This window comes from Pinus tabuliformis, chromosome 9, assembly GCF_031772625.1.
Source record: "Pinus tabuliformis cultivar Carrire ecotype Pingquan chromosome 9, CPIR1, whole genome shotgun sequence".
NCBI lineage: Eukaryota > Viridiplantae > Streptophyta > Pinopsida > Pinales > Pinaceae > Pinus > Pinus tabuliformis.
The window spans coordinates 73,792,137-73,806,281 of NC_142307.1; the positions used below are offsets into that span (position 1 = coordinate 73,792,137).

The following is a 14,145-nucleotide window of genomic DNA, read 5'->3' on the forward strand; positions in this document are numbered from 1 at the left end:
CGTGTCCCCTCTTTTCCAGTACATCTCCTACTGTTAAGGCTGCAATCTGCAGGACGCCCACAACTGTCAACACCATCCTCCTTAGAGAGTCCTGCTGCCTCTACGGCCATATCACCACCCTCGGGCTTATTCCTTGTGTAGAGATAATGAACAGCTCCATATCGATACTCAGCATATGTTTTCCAGAAGTGTAGTTCACCCGGTGGATGCCCCTCGATGATTTATAAGCAATTCGAATTTCAATTTTACAGATTCCCGCCTGTCCTAGTGTCCTCGTGTAAAATTTGTGGCAGCTCGTTCCATATTTGGTTCATACTCCTCCTCTTAATTGCCCGTCGCCCGCTCCCTTTCGCCATAATGTAGACATCTTGTCATGAATAGTGACATGAATGGTCACCTTTGCTCGTAGCAATGCAGCAGCGTACTTCAAACCGCGTGCCCGCGATCTTGGTGATGGGCCAGATTGATGCGTATCCTGGCACTCACGCCGCTTTCCCCCATATTACTTTACTATCCCGCGCTCTCTTTCAACTGGCTGGAGTGGTGAGATTATACTACAAACGGTTAGTCAGGCTGTCGGCCCGCTCGTATAGAGCTTTAGGCGACTACCATTCACTCAGCCCGGGAAAGGGTATCCATTGAGTTTGGCAAGCTAAACCACGCCCCCATCGGTAACTTTTTTGACGACATAGGGTCCCAACCAATGCATTCGGAGTTTGCTAGGGAATTTCTCGAACTTACTGTCGTATAGAAATACTAGATCATTTTCCTTGAAGGTGCGCACCTTGATATGGCAATCATGCCACGCTTTCTCGCGCTGTTTCTGTACTTGCTGATGGAATCCAGCCAAAAACCGTTCCTCCTCCAGTTCCTCTAGTTGCATGAGCCTTTCCTCCAAAGCCCCGCAGTCTGCCATACCTATGATTGCTGCGATCTGCAGACTAGGCACAATATATTCCATAAGCATAACGACCTCCTTGCCATAGACTAACCGAAAAGGTGTCTGGCCCGTCAACTTCTTGCACGTGGTTTGGTATGCCCATAGCACAACAGGGATGCACAAGTCCCAGTCATTTCGTCGCGCATTACAGACCTTGGTCAACGCTATCTCCAAGATTTTGTTGAATGCCTCAACGGTCCCATTCGCTTGCGGGTGGTATGGCGTACTCTGTTGGTGATATATTTGGAATTCCTTAGTGAGTGTGCTGATTGTTTCATTCAGGAAATGTGTTCCCCGATCGCTCATGAGAATTTTGGGACAGCCAAACCTTGTCAGTACATTCTCAAACAAAAAATTCGCAGCTATTGCAGCCGTGAAATCCTTAACCGGCTGTGCCTCTGCCCATTGGGTCAAATAATCTATCGCGGTAATGATATAGCGCGCACCCGTCTTTCCTCGCGACTCGATAGGTCCTACGAAATCGATTGCCCACTTCTCGAATGGCTATAGCGTCATCTATGGTTGGAGCGGCATTTCATCTCTCCGCGATGGTTTCCCCGTCCGTTGACATACGTCGCAGGCTCGACAATATGCTTTCGAATCCTGATGCAAAGTGGGCCACCATAATCCTGCGCGAAGAATCTTCTGGGCTGTGGTGCGACTTGCATAATGTCTGCCAGCAACCCCCCCATGTGCTTTGGCCAGGATTTGTCCTTGCTCAAACTTCGGGACATATCTATGCAATATTTTGTCATTGCCCATTTTGTAGAGGTGTCCTGTAATCACGGTGAAGTTTGCTGTGTGTATCACCAATTCCTTCTTCTGTTGAACAGAATATCCCTGTGGCGCGGTTCCTGTAGTTAAGAAATGGATTATATCCTTAAAGTGACCATCCGCTACCCACACCACATATAGTTGTGCATCCGGGAGTCCATCCTCTATATTTGTAGGTTCTTCGCCAGTCTCAATTCGAGACAGGTGATCAGGGCCTGCGTTTAGACGTCTCGGCTTTACGATGACCTCAAAATTATACTCCTGGAATAACAACAACCATCTACAAATGCACCTCCCCAACACATGCTTATTCACTAGGTACTTTAACGCTGAGTGATCAATATACATCTTAAAGTGACCTCCAAGCAGATAGTGGCTGAATTTTTGAAGCACGTATACCATTGCTAATCCCTTGTGCTCAGTAGTGGAGTAATTATTCTCAGCTTTTGACAACCGGCGACTTGCGAACACAATTGGGTGCTCAATTCCCTCCGCTCCTGGTTGAGTAAGTACCGCCCCCAATGCGATACATGACACGTCGACATGTACATGAAATTCGATGTCCCATTTCGGAAAGACCAATATAGGGGTTGAGGTCATGTTTTCATTAAGCATCTCCAACTTTTTTTGTATTCCTCATTCCAGCAATACGTAGCATCCTTCTTCAGCAACTGTTCCATCGGAGCCGTGATCTGAGCGTAGCTTTTGATGAACTTCCGATAGTAGCCCGTGTGCCCTAGTGTGGCGCGTAATTGTTTGACACTTTGCGGCGCTTGCAGATTGAGTATGACGACGATCTTTGCCGGATCCACCATCAGGCCTTGCTTACAAACCACATGGCCCAGCAGGTTCTCGAATGAGACAAGGAAAGTACACTTCTTTAAGTTTAGTGCAATCTGGTGTCGGCAGCAAGTATCTAGCATCAGCTATAAGCTCACTATGTGCTTCTTAACTAGTCCAAACACGGTCCAGTCATCAAGATAAACCTCTAAGAACTTGTGGATAAATTCTTTAAATGTTGCTACTACTATTCGTGAAAATATCGCTGGCGCATTCTTCAGTCCAAAGGGCATCACCGTGTACTGAAAGCAACCCCATTCAGTGGTGAACGTTGTTTTACTCCTGTCCTCTGGCGTGATCTTGATCTGGTGGTATCCTGAGAACCCATCCGTGAAGGAGTAGGCTTCTTTCCCCCCATATTTTCCAGTACCTCATCTGTAAACGGTGTTGGAAATAGATCATTAACACAGGCATCATTGAGCTTCTTGAGATCCACACAGATGCGAATCTCACCCTTCTGTTTCTTCTCCTGCACAACCATTGGACTTACCCAATCAGACTCCTCGACTAGTTCAATGATTCATGCTGCCAGCATCTTGTCCAATTCTTTGCGGACCTTTGCTTTATATTTTGGATTCAATCGGTAGGGTCGCTGCTTCGCCAGTTTCGCGTCTGGCTTCAACGTTATTTTCATCATTCCCAAGTCTCCTAGGATCCCTTTTAGCTCCGTGATCTTTTTTGGGAACAAATCTTGATATTCTCGAAGCAATTCGACGACCTTCTCCACTGTGGCATCGTCCCAATAGTCCCCCAGCATTGCATACTTCGGCTCTTCTTCGCTCCCGATATTGACGTGTTTCATTTTCAATGGCGTTGTGATATCTGGATCTTCGATTTTAGGTCCGCGTACCTCACGGCTCCCCTCTGATTCTGGATATTGACGTTTCACGGGTCCTCCTCATCATCATCTACATGGAAATTATAGCATTCGAGGGCCTAGCTCAGCTGTCGCAACCAGTCGGGCTACACAGTTTCCTCTAGTTCTAGTGGTGCCTTGAAAATGGCGGCCTTTACTAGCTGTAATGCTTCATCCATGGGATCCATCCATTGGTCTTCAAAGAGGAATGTCGACAAAAACCCTGCGTGCAAGATATCCCACTCGCCTGTGTCGTGCCGAAGCTCCGCTTTAGTATACCAGTTTCTGGGAATGACGTCCAGGGTGTGATAAAATAAGTGCACCCATTCTGGCTGGGGTTCCTCTCCGTAGGCTTTGATCCATCTGGTAAGGTGCATGCGCAGGTCATCACGTCCATCGTATTTCTCTGTTATGCGTAGTTCTGGTTTCCCAAATCTGATCTTCATCATGCGCCTGCAGGTGCGCCAATCTTCGAACGTCCCTTCATGTGTGCCCCACCATCGTGTAGGCATCGTGCGTAGCGCCCACCTCAATGCATCAAATTGTTGGTGCTCTGGTACTGCGATTTCAAATTTGGTTAGGAATTCATCTATTATTGTCAACCCATCATACTTTGGCAATTCGCGATCCTGGGCCCTTATGCAGTACAGAGATTTAGTCACCATGTTGCAGTGTAGTGTGGTTACTCCGTTCAACCTATTGCGCCACCGCTCGTCTTCCTCCTCTGAATTAGAAGTGCAGGACTCTCCATCACCCCATGATATTCTTCTATCCTCCGCTGTCTTGACCCATCCTTGCCTTTAGGCAGACATTCTATAGCTACAATCTACGTCGTCTTCGCGTTCTCTGTCGCGCACAGGTTCAATGTAGCGCGGTCCTTCAGCCAGATCTAGTGGAATGACTACGCGGAGTGACTTTGTTTCAAATATCATGGTCCACTTCTTTAAATTAATAACCCCGTTCATGTCAGTGGCCCAATCTATTCCTAACAATGCAGGATAGGGCATACTTTCATCCATGAGCTCAATAACTTCAAAGTCCATTCAGGTACTTGCGCCGTCAAGGTCTACCGTAACTCCTTTCAACCTTCCCATGGGTAGCACCTTCTGCTGGTTTTCCATCTGCAATTGGATAGGGGACCATTGTAGCGTAGGCTTACCCGTGTGCTCCCAAGTCTATCTCGGTAGTACGTTGGCATCTGAGCCCAGATCCAAAATGACCTGATCCATCTCATAGTCGCTGATCTACGCTGTTAACCGCATTTCCCTCCCGGTCCGTGATGCATGTCTTCCTAACTTTTGAACGACGCGAGGTTCACTCCATCCTGCGCATCTATTTATCATCTCTTGCAAGCCTTTAACTACCGTGTTGTCACGAAGCAATTTTATGCATGTTTCTAAAAAGGCAGTTATCATCGAGGGATCCTTGTCTGCCTCTGGCTGATCCCTACTACCTGGAAAAGAGACCTCCGCGAAGCTCCGCTGAGCTTCAAGATATGTCTCCTTACCGGTCCCTAAGTTCCTTCCATCCGCTCTTGTGGCCATGCCACTTCTTAGTACCATGTTGACTTTGGGAACTTCCTCGTGGCATTTGGACCTCATCATCTGCACATTTTGGGTTGTTGTTGGTTGCGTTGCATTTTTTTCATGAATCTGTGCTATCAGTGTAAGACAATCTATCAACTCATGATCGAATTGCTCACAATAACTGCACGAAATTCTAGTTGGGTTGGTACACTTTCGCGTAATGTCCTAGGCCCCCATAGTTGTAGCAAATTAGCTGCTCGCGACCTCTTCCTGGCCCCATTCTGCCTCGTCCTTGTCCTCAGCCCTGGAACCCACCGCACGCGATCGCCACGGCTGGATCCTGACCTCGCGCATCAAACTGCATTCTGTAAGCAGGTGACTGGTCTATTAACAATTGGTAGCTACGATAGTCTCTTTCCTCGTGGCCCACCGACCTACAAAAGTTGCAAAATAGCTACTCGGGGGTCAAGTTGTATTTTCGTAATAGATGATAGTTATCAGTGTTGTGCTTTCCTCCCACCTGACAAATTGCGCACTAGAGCGGGGCTGTGGTGCTCGGTCCTGCCTGTGCCTTTGGTCGCAATAGTGTTGGTCCCCTCATTGCCACAAAATTCATTGAGACCGGGTAGTGATCTTTATCGTGTCCCTGGCTTCTGCACTTTATACACCATACTTCCTCCCGGACTTTCGGTCACGGTACCTGTTCTTGTTTTAACTTCTTCATTTCCAAACACAAATTTTGGATCTGCGCTTGGATTTGCTGAACTCCCAACCCCGGGTCTTGTAACGGAGTTTTGTGTAACCTCATTGTTGTCTCTAGCGCTTCGGCCTGGGTTGAGATCTTCTGTTGTGATAAAGCCATCCTCAGATGTGGTGTTAAGGATGCCATAAACCAAGTGCAGTGCTGCGCATCCGTCAATGTCATGTTAGCCTCGCGAATAGTACTTTTCAGTCTTTGGTCCAAATCCCATGGGGTTTCACCAGGCATCATTGCGATCTCTTTGAACCCTATAATCGACTGTGTTTCTGACTTCGGCCAGCTAAACTCCTTCTTCAATTCGGTCTGGATTTCTGCTGTCCCCGTCGTTGGGTGATCGCTTGAGTACTTTATGTACCATGTCAGTGCTCGGTCCTGCAGTGCGCTGACTAAGGTAGCCTTTCTGATATTATCATCCGCAATTCGTTGTGTGTTCCATACTGATGTTAACACGAACCAGAATTGTTCCGGGTCTTCGCCTCCTGCTCCTTTGAATACCGGTAACTGGATCGCGCTCGTCATTGTTACCCTTGAACTACTACTGTTCCTGGTCCCTTCAATCCTTCAATTTTCTTCTCTATAGAGTCCCCACATTTCACACCAGACACCCCTTAGGCAGATCTCGGTCCTAATAATGGAACCATTTGTTGGCTTATATGGGCCTGACCCAGGTTCAGAAGAATTATTTAGCCAAGCAAATCCCGCAGCTACCAGCCCTTTCGGCAACAGTCCGTGGAGCACGGACTGAGGTCTCACCCGAGGTAGCAGGGGAGGGTGCTGGAACCAGGTTTCCGCACCCTTGGGATGTCTGGATGTGGTCTAGAGGTATCGCGTGCCGCTCTGCAGCCTTGCGCTGCTCTATATTCATGCAGATCTGGACCCAAAATGATTTTTAACTTTCTATGATTGCGCTGTTTACAGATCTAATCTATTTGGTGAAGTATTGCAACTCAGATCTACTTATAAGGGTCTTTAAGCAAACATTTAACCGATAAACTTATATTCACATATATCTATAACATAAGCATATGTGCATAGATTAAGGAGTTATATCAATCATTCATACAGTTAGATTCGCGATAACTCAGATTGTAACCCAGAATTTGCAGAAGAAACTTATCTTTATTTCCACTTATCGCCAATACATCCAAAGCTGCCCTATGCACTCAGCTGTAGCGTTCCACGCACACAGTTGCGGACTCTTCTAGGCCTTTCCGCACACAGCTGCAGAGCCTCTATCCACTACCCAAACCCCCGACCCGGACTTATAGATGCTTTCAAAGTGCTTCCCTCAAAAACCCATTACATTTCAGATCCAAAAGCATACCTAAAAGAACTGCTTTTCCCTCATAGAGCCGTGCTTTGTTTATACCTTCCTGTCGTCCATGGACCGACTTACTTCCTATTATTTTATATTATTTCCTTGTGCGGACAACCCTTTGACTCGACCTTTTACATTTAGTGCTCTGCATATTTCGGAGGTTTACAATATTGTTATCCTACTTTCTGGGCTATTAGACCCAAAACTGTTACGCGGGACCATCGCTACCCAACAATATATATATATATATATATATATATATATATATATATATATATATATATATATATATATATATATATATATATATATAGATATATATATATATATATATATATATATACGTTTCACAAATGTCTATCTCACACGTAGTTAGCCAATGCATATGTTAATGCATTCATGCGTCTTGGAATGCGATGATAAGTAATAAAATCAAAGTCTCGTTCCAATAGATAAACTCGCAAATAAATTCTCAAAATTTGAGGGTTTCTAGCTGAATATTGTCCATTAAGTTGTAGTACAATAAGTTGTGACTCAAGTTTTATGATTAACTCTCTAATGCCAAGAGCGATAGCATCTGCCAAAAGCTCGATGACCCCACTATATTCGGCAATGTTATTAGTCATAGGACCTAAACATATACCTTGTAAAATCACTAACTTACCATTAGGGTCATAGGTTGCCCATGTAGCAGAAGATAGATTCTATGTACTATGACAAGCACCATCAATAAAACCAGCATAACGATTGGATGACATTTGCAAACCAAGTAGAGTACGAGGTAAGTAGAGGAGAACGTATGCAGAAGAAACCTAACACACCAAAACCACACTACACACTAATGTACATAAGTATTTACACGAAAAATCACACATAATACTTCAGAGCCCATTTCGGGGCTCAGCCAAAGAATTTCCTTCATAATCTACTAACTCATAGGCACCTTTTTGTAAAACTCATTTGAAAATGTAGTGCCCATGCCATATTGGTTCAAATTTCTTAGCTCCTAATTTGTCATTGGCTTGATCATAAAGCAAGACCAAATCACTCTCAACAAAAACATGGGGAGTAATAGTTCTATCGTATTGAGCCTTAACTCGTTTCTTCTAGGCTTCAATTACTAACGTTGCAAGATGACAAGTTTCATCGAGCCTTTTGAGGTAAAGTAAATTTTCCTCCTCAGGTGAGGTATCAGGGAGTAATTCGACAACCAATTTTAGTGATGGAATTTCAAACTCAATTGGAAGAGTTGCCATTTTGTTGTGAAGGTAAATCCCCTTTGCAGACAAAGGCAATCCCTCTAGCTCAATGAGTGGGTATATCAACAAAACAAACAAACTAACATACATACACTTTCTTAGTTTATGTTTAACAAATGTAGAGAGAAGAAGAAACCTACCTCGCTCTGATGCTAATTGCTCAATCCTTTAGAGATGACTTTGACTCTTTCACTCCAGGCCTTGCTTTTTACTTGTTCTTCACGTCTGAGTACTTGCAAGGAAGATCAAAGAGCTATGCAAAACACAAGAGCATATATGGCATTCATCAAACATAAACTACTTAATAGATCAAGGAGTATTAAGCGAAAAGCATAAACATTTACACAATTATGGAAAGTGAACATCAGATGTATATATTAATGAGTTAAAAAGGGAACCATACAACCTATTACTTGATGTTGGATACCTCCTTTTGGTGGATGTCCAAGTCTAAGCTAAGAATCTTCAAGCACTCCTTCCCCAAGCTAGAATGGGTAGCATGTAAGCATAATCTTAGAATAGGGATACTTGTTGTATGATCGTAATCACAAGAACATATAGCATCGTAAATATCAAAAGTAGAATGAGAACCATTCACGATATTGAAATTGGTACCCTTCCAATCCTCCTCAATAATATCATTAATAAACTTTTCCTTGAGAATTCCTTCACGATCGGTAATATCCCGCTCATCTGGTATAGCAGGTTGTACTGGTGGTCCGGGAATATCTGTGAAATTGAGAATATCCGAATCTTTTGTAGAATTGAGATAACTATATGATAAGAGATCGTATTTGTAACGTTTGTTCATTTTCTGAAGTAGTCCCAAAAAAGGTTCCATCACAGTCGCAAATATAGAATCTTCTTGTTGTTCATAAGGAACGAATCATTCTTCATAACACGTACATTGCTTATTTACTATATTTCTCCATTTATTTGGGTTTATCCTAGACCATATCTGTGGGGATAAATTGTACCGGTCAAAACATCTCAACCATTGTTTCCAGTCATTCTCTTTCAGATCTTGTGGTTTTTCGTGATCCAATATTCTTTGTATATCTAATGCCCTTATCTGCCATATCTTGTGAAATATATATGCTTGGGACATTGAGAACATGTTTCAATGAGGACGAATTTCAAAATCTTGTATTTTTTCGTTGATTGAATAGTAGTTGGTAATTTTACCTCTATTGATTCTTGAAATATCTTTATTGATAATGAATATTCATCCGTAAATTGTTGTTATATTCCTCGTGGATCGAATCCAAGTGGATTGAATCCAAAATTTGATATTTGACGCAATGAAATTAATAACACTTAGTAAGAGATCTCGGTCCATTCTTTTGATAAAAAATTTCATTGAATAGAACCTTTTTCAGATTAATTGTACACTTTTATTTCGAAATAAACTAGGTATTTGCCGAATCTGAACCAATCGTTTTTTAATGTTGATCCCAATATGTTAAAACTTCCCTTCTATCCGGTATGAATCTCTGAATCCACCAGAGACATTCGAGTTATAGGAGAGCTATTTATGATCGCGATAGATTCGATCCGCTCTTTCATTGTGGTCGTCCAATCATCTTGATCTTTCACATTAATTGTTTGGGTTTCATATCCAAATTGATCATTAACTTCGGATGCATCATTTGCACTACCCATAGGGGTAGTCTCACTTAGTAATTTATTTTGTATCCGGTCATTAAGTTCACTCTTGTCTATATATCCAACTCGTGGAACGCGTCTTATTCCTATAGATCCCATCAATTGTCTCTTCACTTTTTTGAAGATGGGTTTTAAAATTTTGGAAAAAACTCCTAACTTTGAGTTTGGATCACCAAAAGGTATGTCAGTTTCTAATCCAAAGGTCGTTAAATAACTCCAACACAATCTTTTTGCAGATTGGGGTTTGGATCTATGCCAAGGCTTCAAACGAAAAGGAACTAGAAGCTTTATCTGCATACCTTGTGTTTCCCATTTGCCTGGGAATGTTGTTTCAGACAATTCAGTACCATTAGAAGCACATATGACATGCATTTCTCTCCTCATTTCTTCCCAATCTTTGTAAAATTCGGGGACTTGAAATAATAAAATACGACCCATATTTTTGGCTATAATAAGTGATGGTAATATAATATTTTTTCTAATATTTGATTGAGCCACTAATAATAATACTCTGAAATAGTGCAATTCTGGCCACGTTAAACATAAGGACTCAGCAATTGTCTACTGGGATAATGGATCTTCGACTCTCTGGATTTTTTCCCTAACTTCTTCCTCGATTTGTTCCTTATCCACTCTACCAGAATCGGACGTGTCATAATAATCTTTAGGATAAGCGGGTATTTCTCTTCTTTTTTCAAAAAGAAAAGGGAATGTACATTCGATTGTATCCTCTTCCATATCATAATTTTCCATCTTTTAGCACGTATGGATCCTTGGATTAAGTTCTGACGATAATCTGCGTCGGCAGAATAACGGTTTTGAACTACTCCTATTCGTCTTTGCCCATTATCAAAGGTCATTGTATCTTTGGCCTTTCTTGAAAGAATCCTATTCGATGATAATAGAACTAGGTCTACGTCATCATATTCACCTATCATCAAACCAGATGACCATCGAGGCACATGTTTCCTAATTTCTCTAATTTGGAGAGGTTCATTTAATAGTATTTCCTTGTAAAGGGCAATAAAATCTTTCTTTTTGCATTGAATCATCCGTATCCGTAGATAAATTCCCGCGACAATTTCGTAATATTGTCCACTCATATTGCGCCAAACACTCGAAAAGGAAACACAAATTCTCGTAAACGAAAATATATTCCTTCTTAAACATATAAAGAATCAATTGCATTTTTATGATACCTGCGGGCGAAGGTTTTATAAGACCGTCAAATCGGGTGTAAGCATAAACTAAATAGTTTGTGTAGATCGGTCCATTACATAAAGCTATTTGCCGTGCGATATTTATATTGGATGATCTCAAGGCTAATGCCAACCAATATGTTGGATTGAGTTCTGGGATCTTGTTAAACACACATGGACAGAACAAGAGTGTGAAAGATAAATCAGTGAGTACATACTTTTATTAACATCAGATATACATTTATAGTACAATGTGTGACTCTTGGGGTTCAGATCCCAAGGTCTCTTGGACTGCTTAGTCTTTTCGGCTTCCACACTAACCCTTTAGGATTAGGTGTCCAACATTCCCCACCTTAATCCGAAGGGTTATGTATGAGTCCAAGAAAAGAGCTGTAATACAAAATGTGCAAAAATGCATGGCAGCACTAGGCTAAATGTGCTCTATGAAATGTTGGTAAAAAAAGGGCGGTGGTTTAAGGATGACCACCAACACTGGAACGCTTAGTGCAGTTCCCGGAACTCTTCCAATACTGGCAAGAAACTGAAGTTTTCTGCTAGAGGAAGTGTTCTCAATCTGTGATGGTTTAAGGATGACCAACAACTCTGGAATGCTTAATGCAATTCCTGGAACTCTTCCAAAACTGGCAAGAAGCTGGAGTCTTCTGCTAGAGGAAGTGTTCTCAATCTGTTCATGGGCATCTTTGTCTCTGGCTGCAACTCTGAAACTGGTGTGGCAGGTTGTGGCTCAGGCTCGCTTGATGTGGCTTCGAAGCTTGTAGATGACCATCATTTCCCCCCCTGTCAGATACAAGGTGAGAAGATGGAGAAAACTCAACTGCAAGACTGTTCAATACTCTGGAACAAGTTCTGATATGTGTTTGGAATATCTTCTTGGCTGTTGATGCCCATTGCCAAGAAGCGATCCATCCAAGATGAATTTTTGTTCTTGCAGGACGTTTGTTTTTGAAGCATCTGTGTGAAGAATGGCTGGTTTTATGACAGTGCTTACATGGATGAAGATCAAAACAGTGATCTTTCAAATGGCCAACTCGATCACAGTGTTGGCATTTCACGATCTGTTGTTTTTGTTGTTGTTGTTGTTGCTGTGGAAGAGGGGCAGAATCTGGAACAGCTGAAGCTGAACTGTCATGAGAAGCAGGTGAACTGTCATCAATGAATCTAACACTCTGAAACTGAATGGGCTTTGAGTAGTCTGGAATATGAAAGGACAAGTCCTTGTCATATCCAAGACCAGTTCTGTGCTTGTTGTGGACAAGCTGTTCCCAAGGTCTGATGATGGGCTTGGGAAGTGCAGATTGAGTTTCTGCATCTGCATATACAACTGCTGCTTTATTTGAATGAACTGTAACATTATTAACATGCTGCTGATGGGTGGTTGTATCAATGTTCTGAACAGAAACAGGTTCAGAATGGTGTCTATTTTGATGTAGCTCTTCTTGCTGTAGCTGTGATTCAAGCTGCAAAAAATCGATCTTTTCTTGTGCATTTTGTAAACATGTCTGAATTTCTGAGAGAGATCCTTTGCTGATTTGTAATGTGTCATCAACAGTAGATAATATCAAAGTTTTAAGGAACTGTAATACTTCACTGGTTCTGGCCATTTTTTCTTTAATGTCAGAATTACACCTCAAACACTGATCACAACTACTACTCAATGCAAAAAGGTAACACCCACTAGCAATATCCCGTGCAACAAATGATCAGTGTGCGATCAACAAGCACCAATTACAATCCATATAAAATAAGATGATGAAGCTACGTTACTGTTGAAGACCTTAAATTTGATGCTATGATGATATCACTTCTGCTCCAACATATTGTTGCGGTACTAATGATAGACCTTCAAAAAAAACTTTTGTAATGAATGATTTGAAAGCACAGTCAACAGGTTTGTTTTTAGAATTGCAGGTCTTTATGTAATTAGAGTAATCTGGTGCAGCCAAACAGGTCTTTGAACCTCTGAATACATTGCATTCTGTTGCATTATGTTTTACATATATTTCACCAACTTCTTTCAGCACAACCTTCTGTGACCATAGTGAAAAAAGGGCAATGCCTTTCACTGATTTCTGAAAACTTTCTAATTGAATGAAACCAAAGTTACCAGACTTGGCTTTAAAGCAATCAACTCAGCGTGGCAAGACAGTCAACAGTTGACTCCGGACTTAGCAAGCCTATGCAGTCAGAAGGTTGAGAGCAAGGGCCGGACCACATATAATGAGGTTGCAGATGAACTTGTAGCTGAATATGCAAATCTGGACAGCACTCTTGTTTCACCAGACCGGCAACAATATGATGAAAAGAACATTCGGCGAAGGGTTTATGATGCACTGAATGTACTTATGGCAATGGAGATAATTTCAAAGGAGAAAAAAGAAATCCATTGGAAGGGGTTGCCTAAGACAAGTATAAATGATGTCGAACAGCTTAAGGCTGAGAAATTGCTCTTGAAAAGTAGGATTGAGAAGAAAGCATCTTATTTTCACGAACTCGAAGAACAGATTATAGGCCTTCAAAATCTGGTGAAACGAAATGAGCATAGATATAGTTCAGGGAATACTCCATCTGGGGGTGTATCGTTACCCTTCATATTGGTCCAGACTCATCCCCGTGCCACTGTTGAAATTGAGATCTCTGAAGACATGCAGTTAGTTCACTTCGACTTTAACAGCACACCATTTGGGCTCCATGATGATGCATATGTACTGAAAGAAATGAACTTTTGTAAAAGGCCATTTAGCACTGTATCACCATTATTACTTTGAAAAGGCGACTGCAAATTTATACTCCAATGCCGAGGAAAAAATAAAGGCAGTCACTCACACACAGGTTTATTTACACAACCTGCCACACTTTTTATTTTCACAGGTCATCTCAAAAACGAGCCCAAGTTGCTTGGCAGTAAGATTGACTTTGTAAACAAATTAACTTTAAATCTTCAACAACAAAGAATTCACGGTGCCCTTAGATCGCTTAAACAACACTAG

At 42.1% G+C, this 14,145-nt stretch overlaps 1 pseudogene; it reads left to right on the plus strand.

Moving 5' to 3' along the window:
- The first annotated feature begins 411 nt into the window (after nucleotides 1–411).
- Nucleotides 412–13,923, plus strand: LOC149147172 (transcription factor-like protein DPB pseudogene; annotated as a pseudogene).
- The last annotated feature ends 222 nt before the right edge of the window (nucleotides 13,924–14,145 follow it).